This window comes from Pimephales promelas, chromosome 16 (genome assembly GCF_988280905.1).
Source record: "Pimephales promelas chromosome 16, fPimPro1.hap1.1, whole genome shotgun sequence".
In the NCBI taxonomy this organism is placed as follows: Eukaryota; Metazoa; Chordata; class Actinopteri; order Cypriniformes; family Leuciscidae; genus Pimephales; species Pimephales promelas.
The window spans coordinates 32597680-32612988 of NC_142784.1; the positions used below are offsets into that span (position 1 = coordinate 32597680).

The 15309-nt window shown below is 47.5% G+C and overlaps 1 protein-coding gene and 1 long non-coding RNA gene across 6 annotated transcripts in view; one reads left to right on the plus strand and one right to left on the minus strand.

The window, feature by feature from the left end:
* Nucleotides 1-15309, minus strand: part of gria4a (glutamate receptor, ionotropic, AMPA 4a) — a 101900-nt gene that overhangs the window by 78350 nt on the left and 8241 nt on the right. The gene's annotated exons all lie outside the window — the stretch shown is intronic.
* Nucleotides 3851-15309, plus strand: part of LOC120470681 (uncharacterized) — a 62976-nt gene continuing 51517 nt past the window's right edge. The window contains exon 1 of the long non-coding RNA XR_016146748.1: nt 3851-3907. This is a non-coding gene — a long non-coding RNA (uncharacterized LOC120470681). The remainder of the gene's footprint in view (nt 3908-15309) is intronic.

Here is a 15309-nt window from a genome sequence, read left to right on the forward strand (position 1 = left end):
TTTTTTTCGTGGCTTATTACGTGTGTGTACTTGGGGTGTGTTTGAGCACTTTCCCAACACATCCAATCACCCCAACTCTATTCTGCTATAAAGTTCACTTGACTAACATCCAGTAAACTCGATGGATAAAAGTTTTGTCCTATACATTCTTCTTCTTACTGAATATCCCGTTTCGCTCAGTATTACGTCAGGTTTGTGAAAAGCGTTTCATGTCGACTTCAGTGGCATCAGAGACATCTCTCTCTCTGTCTGTCTCTGTTAAAAGAGGTCTTGTGTTTTGTGACTGTTATAGTCGCTTGTCTTGTGGGGAAAGAGAAGAGCGGATCTTTTTTAACACAGCCTTGAGGTGTCTGAGCCTCATGTTTTTAAGAGTGAGTGTGTGTGTGTGTGTGTGTGTGCGCTTTTCTAACAACCTTCAGGGGTGTGATGAAAACGCAGTCTAACACTGATGTCACTCTGCTAAACCTTCTAAATTTAATACACCAGTCGACCGACCTTTTGTCAGCCCGCACTCGCACACTTACTTTATCAATCTTTTACATTCTGATGAAATCACCTTCAGCCACAGGAATAATTGAGCTCATCAGTGTGGACTCTCTATTTATTACATTCATTCATAGATGTCAAGCTATTCCACCTTTCCCTGTTCTTCCTCTGACAGCACGTCCTAACCGCGGGTGTGTTTCCCGTACGGCGCGGTAACTCACCGCCAAAGTTGAAGAAACCAACTAGCCAGTCACGACTGTTTCCCGAAACCATATTGTTGCAAAGTGGTGTTCAACCATGTTGGTTAATGATGTCACGCAGGGGGGTGGAGTAATAACTTCTTTTAAAGGGACACTCCACCCATTTGCGTTAAGATTTCCATTGTTAGAAATCCAGTTATACTATTGAATCTCTCATTTTCCCCTGAGACGAGAGAAATCCGCTATAGAGAGCCTAAGTCCCTCCCCTTCCGGTCGACCACCATGGGACCTTATTTCGGAAAAATATTGAATGGTCGTCAATGGCGAGAGACAACAAATACGTTGATCTGGTTTGAATTGTGCCCTGAATTACACATATGATGTTTGACAATTTAAAAGATACGTTTTAAAGTAAAGAAAGTCGCAGTTTGATGTAAAACCGTTGAGGTATAAGACTGTGAAAATACGTAATTACAAAGACTACAAACCCCAAAGGCGCACATTTTCTCTCAATGAATGAAGCTAACTTTACTGAGGCTAACGTCTGTCATTGTTTCTACAGTCTTACGTTATAATCGTAACGTTACGCCGTCATACAGTGTTTCGTACCACTGCACACACACGAGCAGCGGCTCTCACTCGTTGTTTCGCTTCTGGGAGATGTAGTTCACAGAGCGATTTTCACATAAAACTAAACGTTACTCTTCTGTTGTACGACAAACTGCGACGTTTTTGACTTTCAGAATTATCTTTTAAATTGACAAACATCATATGTGTAATTGAGGGCACAGTTCAGACGGAATAAAAAGATAAGTTGTCTCTCGCCATTGACTACCATTCATATTTTTTCCGAAATAAGGTCCCATGAGCCGGAAGCGGAGGGGCGGGACTTAGGCTCTCTATTTACCTTTTTCCCTTCGTCCTACAATGACGCAAAAATCTTCATTTTACGTCATTGTATGAGGAAGTGTAAGAGAGGGGGATTTCTGTAAAGACTATATCCCACCCTTTAAAACCCGCCCATAGGGGGTGTGGCCTAATGTGCTAACAGACCAATCACAGATCAGTGCCAGTGCGTTTGATTTCACCAGCAGAAACTTTTTGAAGTAATGGAACCCTCTCTCTCTACAACTCTACCTCTACCTCTCTCTACCTCTCTCTCTCTCTCAATAGAATGTGCAATAGAGTGGGCACTCTAAACACAGTTAACTTTAATAAAATCACAAACACACACCGATTCACCATTTACCCAAATCCTCATCGTTCCCCAGATGAGGACGCACACAGTTCACAGTTCAGAGTGATTCACACTGGTTTTGCTTCAGGACAGATGTTCACCGGTGCGATCCCAGACGCATTTATTGTACAAAAGTAAGAAGGTTTTTAGGAATATTACCGTTTTAATCTGTCTAATTCGACTAGAAACAGAGCCAACTTCATGCCATCAACGAGTACAGATATGGAAAGTGTTCCTCCCGTGCGTTAGCATTTACTTTATCAGACACTATGAATTGGTTAATTGAATTTTATTACTTAATAAGGGAACAAGAACGCTAAATAAATAAAGAAGTGACGTGTGATCATGCATGGGTCGCGTCCCACTGTTTGAGAACAACTGAGATTGGATAACGCTTGTATTTTTATTACCCATAATTAAATGAACCGTTTATAAACTATCTTCAGTTGCTGATGGCATGTAATTGGCGCATTGTTTGTTACTTGGTATTAGTGAGTCAATTCAGACAGATTTTTATGTGAAATTAATACGTAATTTTTATATTTATGTTAGTACAGTACAATTAATAAGTATTGTATCGAATCAGTCGCTACATAATATCCAGAGAAAGGATATATGAAATATTTTAGTTTTTCTACTTCAAAAACTCTCTCTCTCTCTCAATTCAGTTCAGAAAGCTTTATTGGCATTGACAAAAAAAAAATCAATTTTGTATCGCCAAAGCATCAAAACGACATAGAAAATGATTTAGAACATTTAGTACACAAAAATAATAATTAAATAAACAAAGATTAATAAATAAAATAAAAAGGATTTATATTAGGATTTAGATTATACTGTACATGTGTGGTCTCTCTCTCTCTCTCTCTCTCTCTCACACACACACACACACACGCACACTAACATACACTAACACACATATTTACACACACACAGTTCCTGCACTAAGTAATGATAAGTCCACTTTTAGCTGTGTGTTGTGACTTTGTTCATTAGCGTGACAGTGCAGGGGTCAGCCGGTCAGTCAAGAGAGGACCATAGTTTAACATGAGTGCCAATAAAGTTTAATCCATTAATGGAATAAGCTTTATACCGAGAGAGAGAGAGAGAGAGAGAGAGAGAGAGAGAGAGAGAGAGAGAGAGAGAGAGAGAGGCCTTAAAAAGCATTATATTTTAACCATACAGGCATTAAAAATTGAGATAGTTTTAAAGATAATTTTATATTATCAATTTATTTCAATACAGCCTTCATAATTAATCATTTTCATTCGCTGTCGCAAAATATGTCCGTTAGTGTGATAAACAGCGGAGCCAGTGTGCGGCCGAGCGACATGCGGACGGGTTTGTAATCATTTCATAAAAACATGCCATTAAACAAGTATGTTTGTGTATGTTGTCTCCACATTAATTTGTAGATTAACTGTGAAATAAAAAAATAAATAAATAATGTAAACCTATAAAAATGTAGGCAAAGTGTTTTTAATTGCGAATAATCACAGAAGAAAAATTTGTGTTTAATCGAGTTATTTTTTTTTTTAATCGATTAACAGCACTAATATCCGTGGTTAGTCATGGGTAAAGTATGGCATTAAAAACATAAAAAAATGTGTTAAAAAAATCCATTAAAAAGCATTAAATTTAATTTGAAGATACCAGAGAGAGTATTAGAGAGAGAGAGTAATATAGTATAGTAATAAACAGTAGCACAAACTCTTATTTATATATATATATATACATATATATAAAATGAGTTATTCTTGATTTAGATCCATACAGGTTGGATACAAACAGGTTGTTTTCTGTTAATCTCAAAAACTTTGAAACTGACTTTCTGACCATGTACGTAAGCAAACTCGTGTGTGTGTGTGTGTGTGTGTGTGTGTGTGTGTGTGTGTGTGTGTGTGTGTGTGTGTGTTTGGTTCTCAACAGAATGAATCATCAAACTATTTCTGCTGCAGCAAATCAGCCATCATGTGTTGCCAAGGTAACCAAGTATATACACACGCACTCTCACTTTTTGTCTCATAGACACACACAGTTACACACACAGATGGTTGAGACGCACAGAACACAAGTTCAAGTTTTGTACCTGGATTGCTGCAGGCTTGTGCATCTGTGCTTGTTTTGATTTGTCAAACCAATGACAGTTACATTTTTATTTGTAAATCAATTATATTATAACCTGAAATTGAAGCCTGTAAAGATTTTTCACGTTATTTTAAAGATAGTTAAGCAGATTTTGCCCTCAAATTTGCATTAGGCACCCAGACTGTTTATTTATATACTGTACGTTTAAATTATTTTTTCAATACAATTTTAATAAATAAACAATATTAATTATATATTGTCAGAATTACACAAACCGTCTCGGTTACGTATGTAACCCTCGTTCCCTGAGTAAGGGAACGGAGACGTTACGTCAGAAGTGACGGAGATTGGGGGTTTCGCATAGAAAGCCAATCCTCTTCGAGTATTAAAACACGAGCCAATGGCATGCAATGCCTTGGGGCTGCGGAAATTTGCATAGCGTACTCCGCCCTACTCCGTGAGTATAAAAGGAGGAAGTGAACGCAACCGCAGTATGTCTTCGCTGAGGAGCCAAGACTGAACTCGGCCTCTACCCAGCGATACAGCAGAAGTGGCAGGGAGACGTAACGTCTCCGTTCCCTTACTCAGGGAACGAGGGTTACATACGTAACCGAGACGTTCCCTATCGTAGTCACTTCGAGTTACGTCAGAAGTGACGGAGATTGGGGGTCTGTGCCATCACGCCATCTTCAAGCTGTCTTCCAGTGCCCTGCGAAAGACTGAACCCCCGAGCCTTACCTCTTTTTTTTTTTTTTTTTTTTTGGGGATCCGACTTTGACACAGGATTACCAAGGTACACTGGGAAACATATCCCGAAGGGGACATGCTACCAGCTGCCTACCGAAGGGAGGACTTAAGAATACACATATGGCCACCTAGGGACACATATGGAACACTGGAGTACCAACCGCAGGTGGCTACTGATTTAAACTCCAGGGGTGGCAGATGGCTTGCCAAGGGAAGACACATGCTCAGAGAGGCTTACAGTGGATAATACACATGAGACGGTTACCATGGGGAACCGTGCGCATGGAGGCACCTAGCTAGCATCCAGAGCCACGCAGTGGTGCCCGCATCGTCGGTGCTGGAGGACTCAAGACTTCAATGGAAGAACTGAGGAAATATCGCACTTATCCAGTCCGGGGAGTGGAGTGGCGAGCAAGCGAAGACACCTGAGCGGATCCAGAACTGGCCGAAACGAGTACGTGAGAGGATACCGGCTCAATTCGCAGATTATAGAATCTGGCGAAGGTGTTGGGTGTCGCCCAGCCTGCAGCTCTGCAGATGTCTGTTAGCGAGGCGCCGTGCGCTAAAGCCCAAGAGGAGGCTACACTCCGAGTGGAATGGGCCGTCACACCAAGGGGGCACGGAAGGCCTTGCTGCTGGTAAGACAAAGCAATGGCATCCACTATCCAGTGGGACAGCCGTTGCTTTGAGAGAGCCCTTCCCTTCTGGCTCCCTCCATGACAGACAAAGAGCTGGTCTGAGGTCCTGAAACACTGCGTTCTGTCGACATAGGTGCGGAGAGCACGTACCGGACAGAGCAGTGCCAAGGCTGGGTCTGCCTCCTCCGGGGGCAGCGCTTGCAGGTTCACCACCTGGTCCCGGAAGGGAGTGGTGGGAACCTTGGGCACATATCCAGGCCGGGGCCTCAGGATCACGTGAGAGTAAGCCGGCCCGAACTCCAGGCACGCTTCGTCAACGGAGAATGCGTGCAGGTCCCCCACCCTCTTGATGGAGGCCAATGCAACCAGGAGTGCTGTCTTCATGGACAGAAACTTTAACTCTACTGATTGCAAAGGCTCAAAGGGATGCCTCTGCAGAGCACTTAAAACTACCGAGAGGTCCCAAGAGGGTACGAGGGGAGGACGAGGCGGATGCAGCCTCCTCGCTCCCCTCAGGAACCTGATGACCAGGTCGTGCTTCCCTAAGGACTTACCTTCCACTGCTTCATGAGAAGCGGCAATGGCCGCGACGTAAACCTTAAGGGTGGAGGGCGACAGCCTGCGCTCCAACCCCTCTTGCAGGAAGGAAAGCACGACACTGATCGAACATCTCCGGGGGTCTTCTCCGCGAGAAGAGCACCAATTGACGAAGAGGTTCCACTTCAACGCATAAAGGTGTCTCGTGGACAACGCTCTTGCGGAAGTGATGGTTGCCGCCACCGCAGGTGGCAGCGAACTCAAACCTGCCTCGTCCCGTCCAGGAGCCACACGTGCAGCCTCCAGAGATCGGGACGAGGGTGCCACAGAGTGCCCCGTCTCTGAGAGAGTAGGTCTTGTCTCAGAGGAATAGGCCAAGGAGGTGCTGCCGCGAGGAGCATGAGATCGGAGAACCACGTCTTGGTGGGCCAGTAGGGGGCTACCAGCAAGACCTGCTCCTCGTCCTCCTTGATCTTGCACAACACCCGTGCAAGGAGGCTCACTGGGGGAAACGCATACTTGCGTGGGCCCCGTGGCCAGCTGTGCGCCAGCGCATCCGAACCGAGAGTGCCCCAGGTCAGAGAATAAAACTGGGCGCAGTGGGCTGAGTCCCGGGAGGCGAACAGATCTATCTGTGCCTCCCCGAACTCTTTCCAGATCAGCTGGACCGACTGGGGATGGAGTCGCCACTCGCCGGAGATAGGGCGGACCCGAGACAGCTCGTCGGCTGCCCAGTTCCGGTCTCCAGGAATGTGAACTGCACGAAGGGACCTCAGGTGCTTCTGACTCCATATCAAGAGGTGGCGGGCGAGCTGCGACAACCGACGCGAGCGTAGACCCCCCTGGTGGTTGATGTACGCTACAGCCGTAGTGTTGTCTGAGCGGACAAGCACATGCTGGCCCTTGAGCAACGCTCTGAAGCGGTGCAGGGCGAGCCGTACTGCCAGCAGCTCGAGGCAATTGATGTGCATGAGGCGCTGGGCCCCCGTCCAGGAGCCGGCGGCTGCATGCCCATTGCACATGGCACCCCAACCCGTGGTAGATGCATCCGTGGAGACGATGAGATGCCTGGAAACTCGCTGAATAGGGACGCCCGTCCGTAAAAAGCTGAGGTTCGACCACGGGAAGAAGGTTCGCCGGCATGTCGGAGTCACTGGGACTCGGAGCGAGCCGCGATGCCATGCCCACCTCGGGACTCGATCGCGAAGCCACAGCTGAAGCGGTCTCATATGAAGCAACCCGAGCGGCGTTGCCGCGGCCGCGGATGCCATATGCCCCAGGAGCCTCTGAAAAAGTTTCAGTGGAACCGCACTCTTGCCCTCGAACTGACGAAGACAAGTCAGCAGTGAGTGCGCGCGCTCGATCGTGAGCTGCGCGGACATGGCGACCGAGTCTATCTCCACGCCGAGAAAAGAGATCCTCTGCACGGGGCAAAGTTTGCTCTTTTCTCGGTTGACCCGAAGGCCCAGACGGGCTAGGTGCCGGAGCACCAAGTCTCTGTGTTCGCAAAGCTGAGCTCGAGAGTGTGCTAGTATCAGCCAGTCGTCGAGATAATTCAGGATGCGAACCCCGTGTTCGCGAAGGGGAACAAGGGCTGCCTCGACGATCTTCGTGAAGACGCGAGGGGACAGAGCTAACCCGAATGGGAGAACGGCGTACTGATATGCCTGGCCCTCGAAGGCAAACCGAAGAAACGGTCTGTGTCGAGGTAAGATGGACACATGGAAGTACGCGTCCTTCAGGTCGATCGCTGCAAACCAATCCTGATACCGAACACATTCGAAAATGCGCTTGGCCGTGAGCATTTTGAACGGTAGTCGATGGAGAGAACGGTTCAAAATGCGCAGGTCCAGGATCGGTCGTAACCCACCGGTCTTCTTGGGGACAATGAAGTAGGGGCTGTAAAACCCGGACCTCACCTCGGCTGGAGGGACCGTCTCGATTGCACCCTTCGCCAGCAGGGTCGCAATCTCCGCTCTCAGGACTGGGGCATTGCCACCGACTATCGTGGAGCGAACTCCCCTGAAGCGGGGAGGAGACCGTGCGAACTGAATCGCGTAGCCGAATCTGATCGTTCTGATGACCCAGCGGGATACCCCGGGAAGCGCTAGCCAGGCTTCCAGGAAGTGAGCCAACGGGGTCATGTGAACCACAGACGTCCCCCCGGAGGGGCAGCGTGGCGGGTCGACTGGCACGCGTGCAGGGGTTACCCCGCTCGGATGCGTCGAAGCCCGCTCCCCGACAGAAGGGACCAGGGAAAGCGGAGCGTTCCACGGGGGTCCGTTCTGCCGGGGGTCTGGCGAGAGAGGGGGAAGGGATTGGTGTAGCCCGGGGACGACACACGCACCCTTCCGCGCCCTCCGAGACAGAGAGGAGTGAGTGGGCCGACACCCTGGGGCATCGGGGGCACTCACTCCAGTCTGTGAGCTCAGTGAGGATGTCAAGTCTTTCTTTAACCAGTTCAGGGTGCTGCCCACCCGTGGGTGAGCAGCGGGGAGCTGAGAACAAAAGATTCTCCCCCGGCCCTCCACCGGGGGAAGGAGGGGGCCTGCTACCGCCTCCTGTGAAAGACTCGAGATCGTCACCGAGCGGCCCGTGTCAGGATCTTCGCTTGGCCTGGCGTTTAGCGGGGCGAGCGGCCTGAGGGGGCTGTGACGCCGGCCTGCGGCCTCCTCGACGCCGGGGCCCGGGTGAAGGCTGCTGCTGGGGCCGGGCGGGAGGGAGGGGAGCCGCAGGGGGGCGTCCTCGGCGGCGAGCAGGGGGAGGCGCCTGTGCCGACGACTGGGTGGAGGCAGCAGCTGGTCGTCGGGGCAGGATGTGTTTGATGGCCTCCGTCTGCTTCTGGGCGGTGGAGAACTGATGGGCGAAGTCCTCGACCGCACCGCCGAAAAGGCCAACCTGGGACAGCGGAGCGTCGAGCAGACGAGTCCGCTCAGCGCTCCGCGTATCCGACAGGTTGAGCCACAGATGACGCTCCTGAACCACGCTAGTGGCCATCACCTGACCAACGGCGCGAGCAGCCACTTTCGTTGCCCGGAGAGCAAGGTCAGTGGCGGACCGCAGTTCTTTGAATGCCGTCGTGTCAGTCCCGCCCTCGTGCATGTCTCTGAGCAACTTCGCTTGGAAGACCTGCAAAGTGGTCATAGCATGCAGAGCGGAGGCCGCCTGTCCCGCCGCTCTGTAGGATCGCGCCGCCATAGCAGACGAGAACCCACAGGCTTTGGATGGGTGCTTAGGAGGACCACGGGTGGAGGCGCTCTGTGGACACAGCTGCATCGCAACAGAGCGCTCCACCGGGGGCATCCCAGTGTACCCACGGGCGGCCCCGCCGTCGAGGGGGGGAAAGGCGGGGGAGAGATCGCGCTCTCGAGTGGACAAAGGAGCCCCCCAAGAGCGCGATAACTCCGCATGCAGCTCGGGGAAAAAAGGTATTGGAGTCGGCCGTGGCTTTGCAGCGGCAGCCTTGTCCAAAAACCAATTATCCATCCGTGAGAGGTCGGGGCAGGATGGAGGTTTCCATTCTAGCCCGATACTCCCAGCGGCTCGAGACAGCATGGCCGTCATCTCGGGATCTGACGCGGACAACGCTGGGACTCCCGAAGGAGGCAACGCAGCCGGATCTTCCTCTCCCGAGGAATCAAGCCCGCCTAGTGATGCTGTGATAGACATCGCATCATCATCTGGGGCGCTGCTCGAAGCAGCCGGTGCCGCCGAAGAGACAACCGACCGAGTCGAACTAGCGCCCGCTGGCTCACGCACTGAGGCGGGAGGTGTGGCCCGAGGAATTGTCGGGGCTTTATCCCACACCGTCACCGTTAGATCGCCCGGTCCCCGGGTCGACGGGCCCCCTCTCGTGAAGGAAGCCGATCGAGTAGGGGGGACCGGGGCTCTCACTCTAGTGAGATCATTGAGCCGCGACCTCAGTGTGGAGATGGTCATGGTCCCACAGAAGGAACATGAGTCATCCACGAACGCTGCTGCTGCATGCTGAATGCCCAAGCAAACAAAGCAGCGTTCGTGACCATCAGATGACGACAGAAATCTACCACATCCAGAAGGGCACGGGCGAGCCATCTTTAAAAAGACGTGCCGCGTGCAGCTCTTTTACAGAGAGGAGAGAAATTCACTCTTTCAGCGCTGAGGCTACCAGGGAGAAGCGCAAAGTCTGGCAAACCACTGCACAGATCGCAGGCAATGCAGAATCTCGCTGGGTACCGCCGTCACACCAACACTGAAGAGGACGCTCGTCTCGAAGAGTCTTGATTCAGCTTTGAGGAGTGAAGAGGTTCTCTTGGCTCCGAAGCGAAAACATACTGCGGTTGCGTTCACTTCCTCCTTTTATACTCACGGAGTAGGGCGGAGTACGCTATGCAAATTTCCGCAGCCCCAAGGCATTGCATGCCATTGGCTCGTGTTTTAATACTCGAAGAGGATTGGCTTTCTATGCGAAACCCCCAATCTCCGTCACTTCTGACGTAACTCGAAGTGACTACGATAGGGAACTCAGATTAAATTCCTGCATTATGGTATGAGAATTTGTTTAATTTGATAAATTATCATAAATACTGCAAATAAAATGTCTTAGGGGTCTTAAAAATAGTCTTTATTTGCAAAATATAAAGCATCAAATTTCTTTTTTCTCTTTTGATTTCACTGTAAAAATCTGACCTGATTCACTCGCTAATTCCTCGCGGTTTTCTTCACGTGCTCTGAATAATTAATGATGGTAATGATTAATGAATAATTGATGTTGGTAAACTGAATGAAATCAGTAAACATACTATCCCAGCTGGAATATATTCATTTTAGACCTTGAAACATAAAGGCAGAAAACAAGTGTCATCTGATTTGGCTGCAGTGTATGTACAAAATTTGACAGAAAAAGAAGAAGCAGAAACATCACACCTTCACACACACACACACACCCCTGACTGAGGCCCAATTAAAGGAAAAGTTCAGCTCTAAAAATAGAGGCTCGTCATTATAAGTTGCCGTTCAGAGGTGTGTTTGTGCTTAAGGAAAGGTCACAGCAGGAGTTGACCTCTGTTTCTGGCTCATTCTCATTGACTTGTGGGAAAGAGAGACAGACAGCTACTGAGAGAGACAGACAGTGAAAGAAACTGACGGCAAGTAATAGAGACAGACAGATACTAAGATAGACAGACAGTTACTGTAAGAGACAGACAGATACTGAGAGAGACAGACAGACAGCTATTGAAAGAGACAGACAGACATCCAGCTACTGAAAGAGACAGACAGACAGACAGCTACTGAAAGAGATAGACAGACAGGCAGCTACTGAAAGAGACAGACAGACAGGCAGCTACTGAAAGAGACAGACAGACAGACAGCTACCGAGAGAGACAGACAGCCAGCTATTGAGAGAGACAGACAGACAGCTACTGAGACAGACAGACAGGCAGCAACTGAGAGAGACAGACAGCTACTGAAAGAGACAGACAGCCAGCTATTGAGAGAGACAGACAGACAGCTACTGAGACAGACAGACAGACAGCTACTGAAAGAGACAGACAGACAGACAGACATCTACTGAAAGAGACAGACAGACAGACATCTACTGAAAGAGACAGACAGCCAGCTACTGAGAGAGACAGACAGCTACTGAGAGAGACAGACAGACAGCTAGCTACTGATAGACAGACAGACAGCTACTGAGACAGACAGACAGCTACTGAGAGAGACAGACAGCTACTGAGAGAGACAGACAGACAGCTAGCTACTGATAGACAGACAGACAGCTACTGAGACAGACAGACAGCTACTGAGAGAGACAGACAGACAGACAGACAGCTACTGAGAGACAGACAGCTACTGAAAGAGACAGACAGACAGCTAGCTACTGATAGACAGACAGACAGCTACTGAGACAGACAGACAGACAGACAACTACTGAGAGAGACAGACAGACAGACAGCTGCTGAGAGAGACAGACAGATACTGAAAGAGACAGACAGCGACTGAGAGAGAAAAACGGAAGGGACAGACAGTTACTGAGAGAGAGAGAGAGAGAGAGAGAGAGAGAGAGAGAAGGGATTGTGGGTGGTTAATATTGATGAGCATTTATCCCAGTGCCATTCAAAGGGACCTACAGAGATGACCTTTACATACACACTCACTCTGTCTCTCTCTCTCTCTCGCTCGCTCATTCCTGCTTTCACTGCCTTCAAACTGTTGAGACTGTATTCAGACATGCAGCAGAACAGTTCTCTGTTGTTGTGTGACTTAAACACTTTCAGTAGACAAAAAAATATAGCATTTCAAGATTAAAGTCGAAATGTTTCGAGATTAAAGTCGAAATGTTTCGAGATTAAAGTCGAAAAGTTTCGAGATTAAAGTCGAAATGTTTCGAGATTAAAGTCGAAATGTTTCGAGATTAAAGTCGAAATGTTTCGAGATTAAAGTCGAAACGTTTCGAGATTAAAGTCGAAACGTTTCGAGATTAAAGTCGAAACGTTTCGAGATTAAAGTCGAAACGTTTCGAGATTAAAGTCGAAACGTTTCGAGATTAAAGTCGAAACGTTTCGAGATTAAAGTCGAAACGTTTCGAGATTAAAGTCGAAACGTTTCGAGATTAAAGTCGAAACGTTTCGAGATTAAAGTCGAAACGTTTCGAGATTAAAGTCGAAACGTTTCGAGATTAAAGTCGAAACGTTTCGAGATTAAAGTTGAAACGTTTCGAGATTAAAGTCGAAACGTTTCGAGATTAAAGTTGAAATGTTTCGAGATTAAAGTAAATATAATTTTAACTCAAATGAACGCGTTACTGTTCACATTTCAACACTAGATCTACCGTAGAGTTTGGCCATTTCTAATGTCTGGAAAGTGTGCTTGTGTTGTCTGTCTTTATAGAAAACATCAAAGCAAAGTGTCATTTATCCCAATCAATGACGTTTTAAGTACTGTTATTAATACTGTTGGGATCACAGTGTGTAGACTTCTAAAATGTTGGTATAAATGCACACGAAAGCCCAGCGCGTGATTCGCTAATCCACACACACACACACACACACACACACACACACGTTCTGATGAACAATGAGACAATCGCTGCTAGCGGATAAATGACTCAGTAAAGACATTCATTGAACCATCTCAAGATCCAACAACACGTGGGTAAACAGTTACACATCATGCATACACACATAAACTGAATATCAGTCTCTCTCTCACACACACACACACACACACACACACAGGTCACAGACAGGTTCATGCATTACTCACTCAACTAGAGACCAAACACACGTCATTTAGTGAGAGACTGAAGCTCAGAGGAGTTCAGCTCGCGGCTGTGTGATTCAGCAGATGTGAAGTTTGACACACACACACACACACACGGACACATGGCTGCGGGCGGATCGAGATTATGTGTGTGTGTGCTGTGGTGGGTTATTAGATGTTTGTGATGCCTCATCGAGATGATGATGATGATGATGATTTCCTGACAAAAGAACCTCATATGGTCTTGAGGCTTTTTTTTAGTTGAAATTAGTTCTGCTGCCTGCAGGTGTGTATGTGTGTCTGTGTGTGTGTGTGTGTGTGTGTTCAGGTAAAACCTACATTATAGGGACTGATGGCAATATCTGGAATCTTTGTCCTTGTGGGGACATTTTATAGATAGATAGATAGATGGATGGATAGATAGATAGATGGATGGATGGATGGATGGATGGATGGATGGATGGATGGATGGATGGATGGATGGATGGATCTGCTACACTCTTAGAAGAAATGGTTCTATTTAGAACCAGAAATGGTTCCATCCCCCGCTTCATATATGGAACTCCAAAATGGTTCTATATAGAACCATTTTTTTGGTAAAAGGTTCTATACACTCTTAAAAAAGAGTTCCTCTGGGTTCTATATAGAACCCTGGTGTTCCATACTTGGCCAATAGAACCTTTTACCAAATATAGAACCATTTTGGAGTTCCATATATGAAGCGGGGGATGGAACCATTTCTGGTTCTAAATAGAACCATTTCTTCTGAGAGTGTATCTTTGTGTTTTATCGTTTGTTCTGTCCATTTGCCGCATTCATCATCCAAAAACATTTTTCTCTCATCCATCAGTCTGTTGCTTGTGTTTTTCTTTATCTTTTAGTCTCCTCGTCTTTCTTACACACACTCTCTCTCTTTCTCAGTGTGTGTGTGTGTTTGCTCTAAACATTTACTGCTGCACAAAGGTCACGACACACCCATCCATTTATCTCTCTCTCTCTCTCTCCCGTTTCTCTTTTATGTCCTCCCTCCGTTCCCTCTGTTTCTCCGTTTGTGCCCTGCATTCGACAACACATCATTCCCGTAATTTCTTGGTTCCTCCCCTTTCATTAAATAAATCCCTCCATCTCCTGATTCCATTCATCACGCGTTCTCTCTCTCTCTCTCTCTCTCCGCTGAAACTCATTCAGAGATTGATTCTGCTCGCTGCTTTTAAGTGCTCAGATAAAGGTGTGTTAGGATAAAAGAGAAAACCCTTTCCACTCCTTATTCTCTCCTGCAGCCGGAGGAGACGAGCGGGAAACGATTAACTTCACCTCTCTACCTCTTTCTCTCCATCTATCACACACACACACACACACACACACACACACCTCATCCCCAAAGCTGTCAGTATTCCGCAGCTGATGAGGGCTAAAAGAGCTGGAAGGCAGCCAGGCCAGAGATAACACACACACACACACATTCTGCAGACTCAGGCTGGGCGTCCAGTGAGCGAGAGTGCACGAGGTTTCTTCCCGGCGGGAGAGAGGTTAAACTGGGATTGGCTCGTCTCTGCAGGTCCCTGTTTGACTCCAGCTCTGAACACACACACACACATCTTCAGTCTTTCCTTAAGAACCGTTTTGTCTGTTTAAAATACTTGAGTTGCTCTTTAGATCTGTATTTCGGTCTCTGGTTTCTGTTAAAGTCGTCATGAAGTGAAAGTTTGGTCACTTTAGATTCAGGTCCACTTCTCACTAATAACTACGACTTTTGCCTCAAAAACTCCTAATTACTGCTTATTAATGGTTAGTAAGGTAGTTGTTAAAGGAATAGTTCACTTAAAAATGAAGATTCAGTCATTAATTGCTCACTTTCGAGATGTTTAAAACGTGTTAAAACACTTCTGCCACTAAAGATTGCTTTATAATCTTCCTGATCATCATCTCAGCAGCATCCCAGATAGCTTAACTCTTTAACTCTCTCTCTTCCAGACACAGTTGCTCCGTTGCACTTGAAGAAAAATGGAGAAATGGAGCGCAAATAGAAGAAAACTAAACTAGAGGTATTTCGCATTTAATGGAAGGAGAGCTCGACTGCTTACAGAGGCTTTAAAAGCTGCTAGATCTGCTCATCACCTTCAAGATGTTTCAG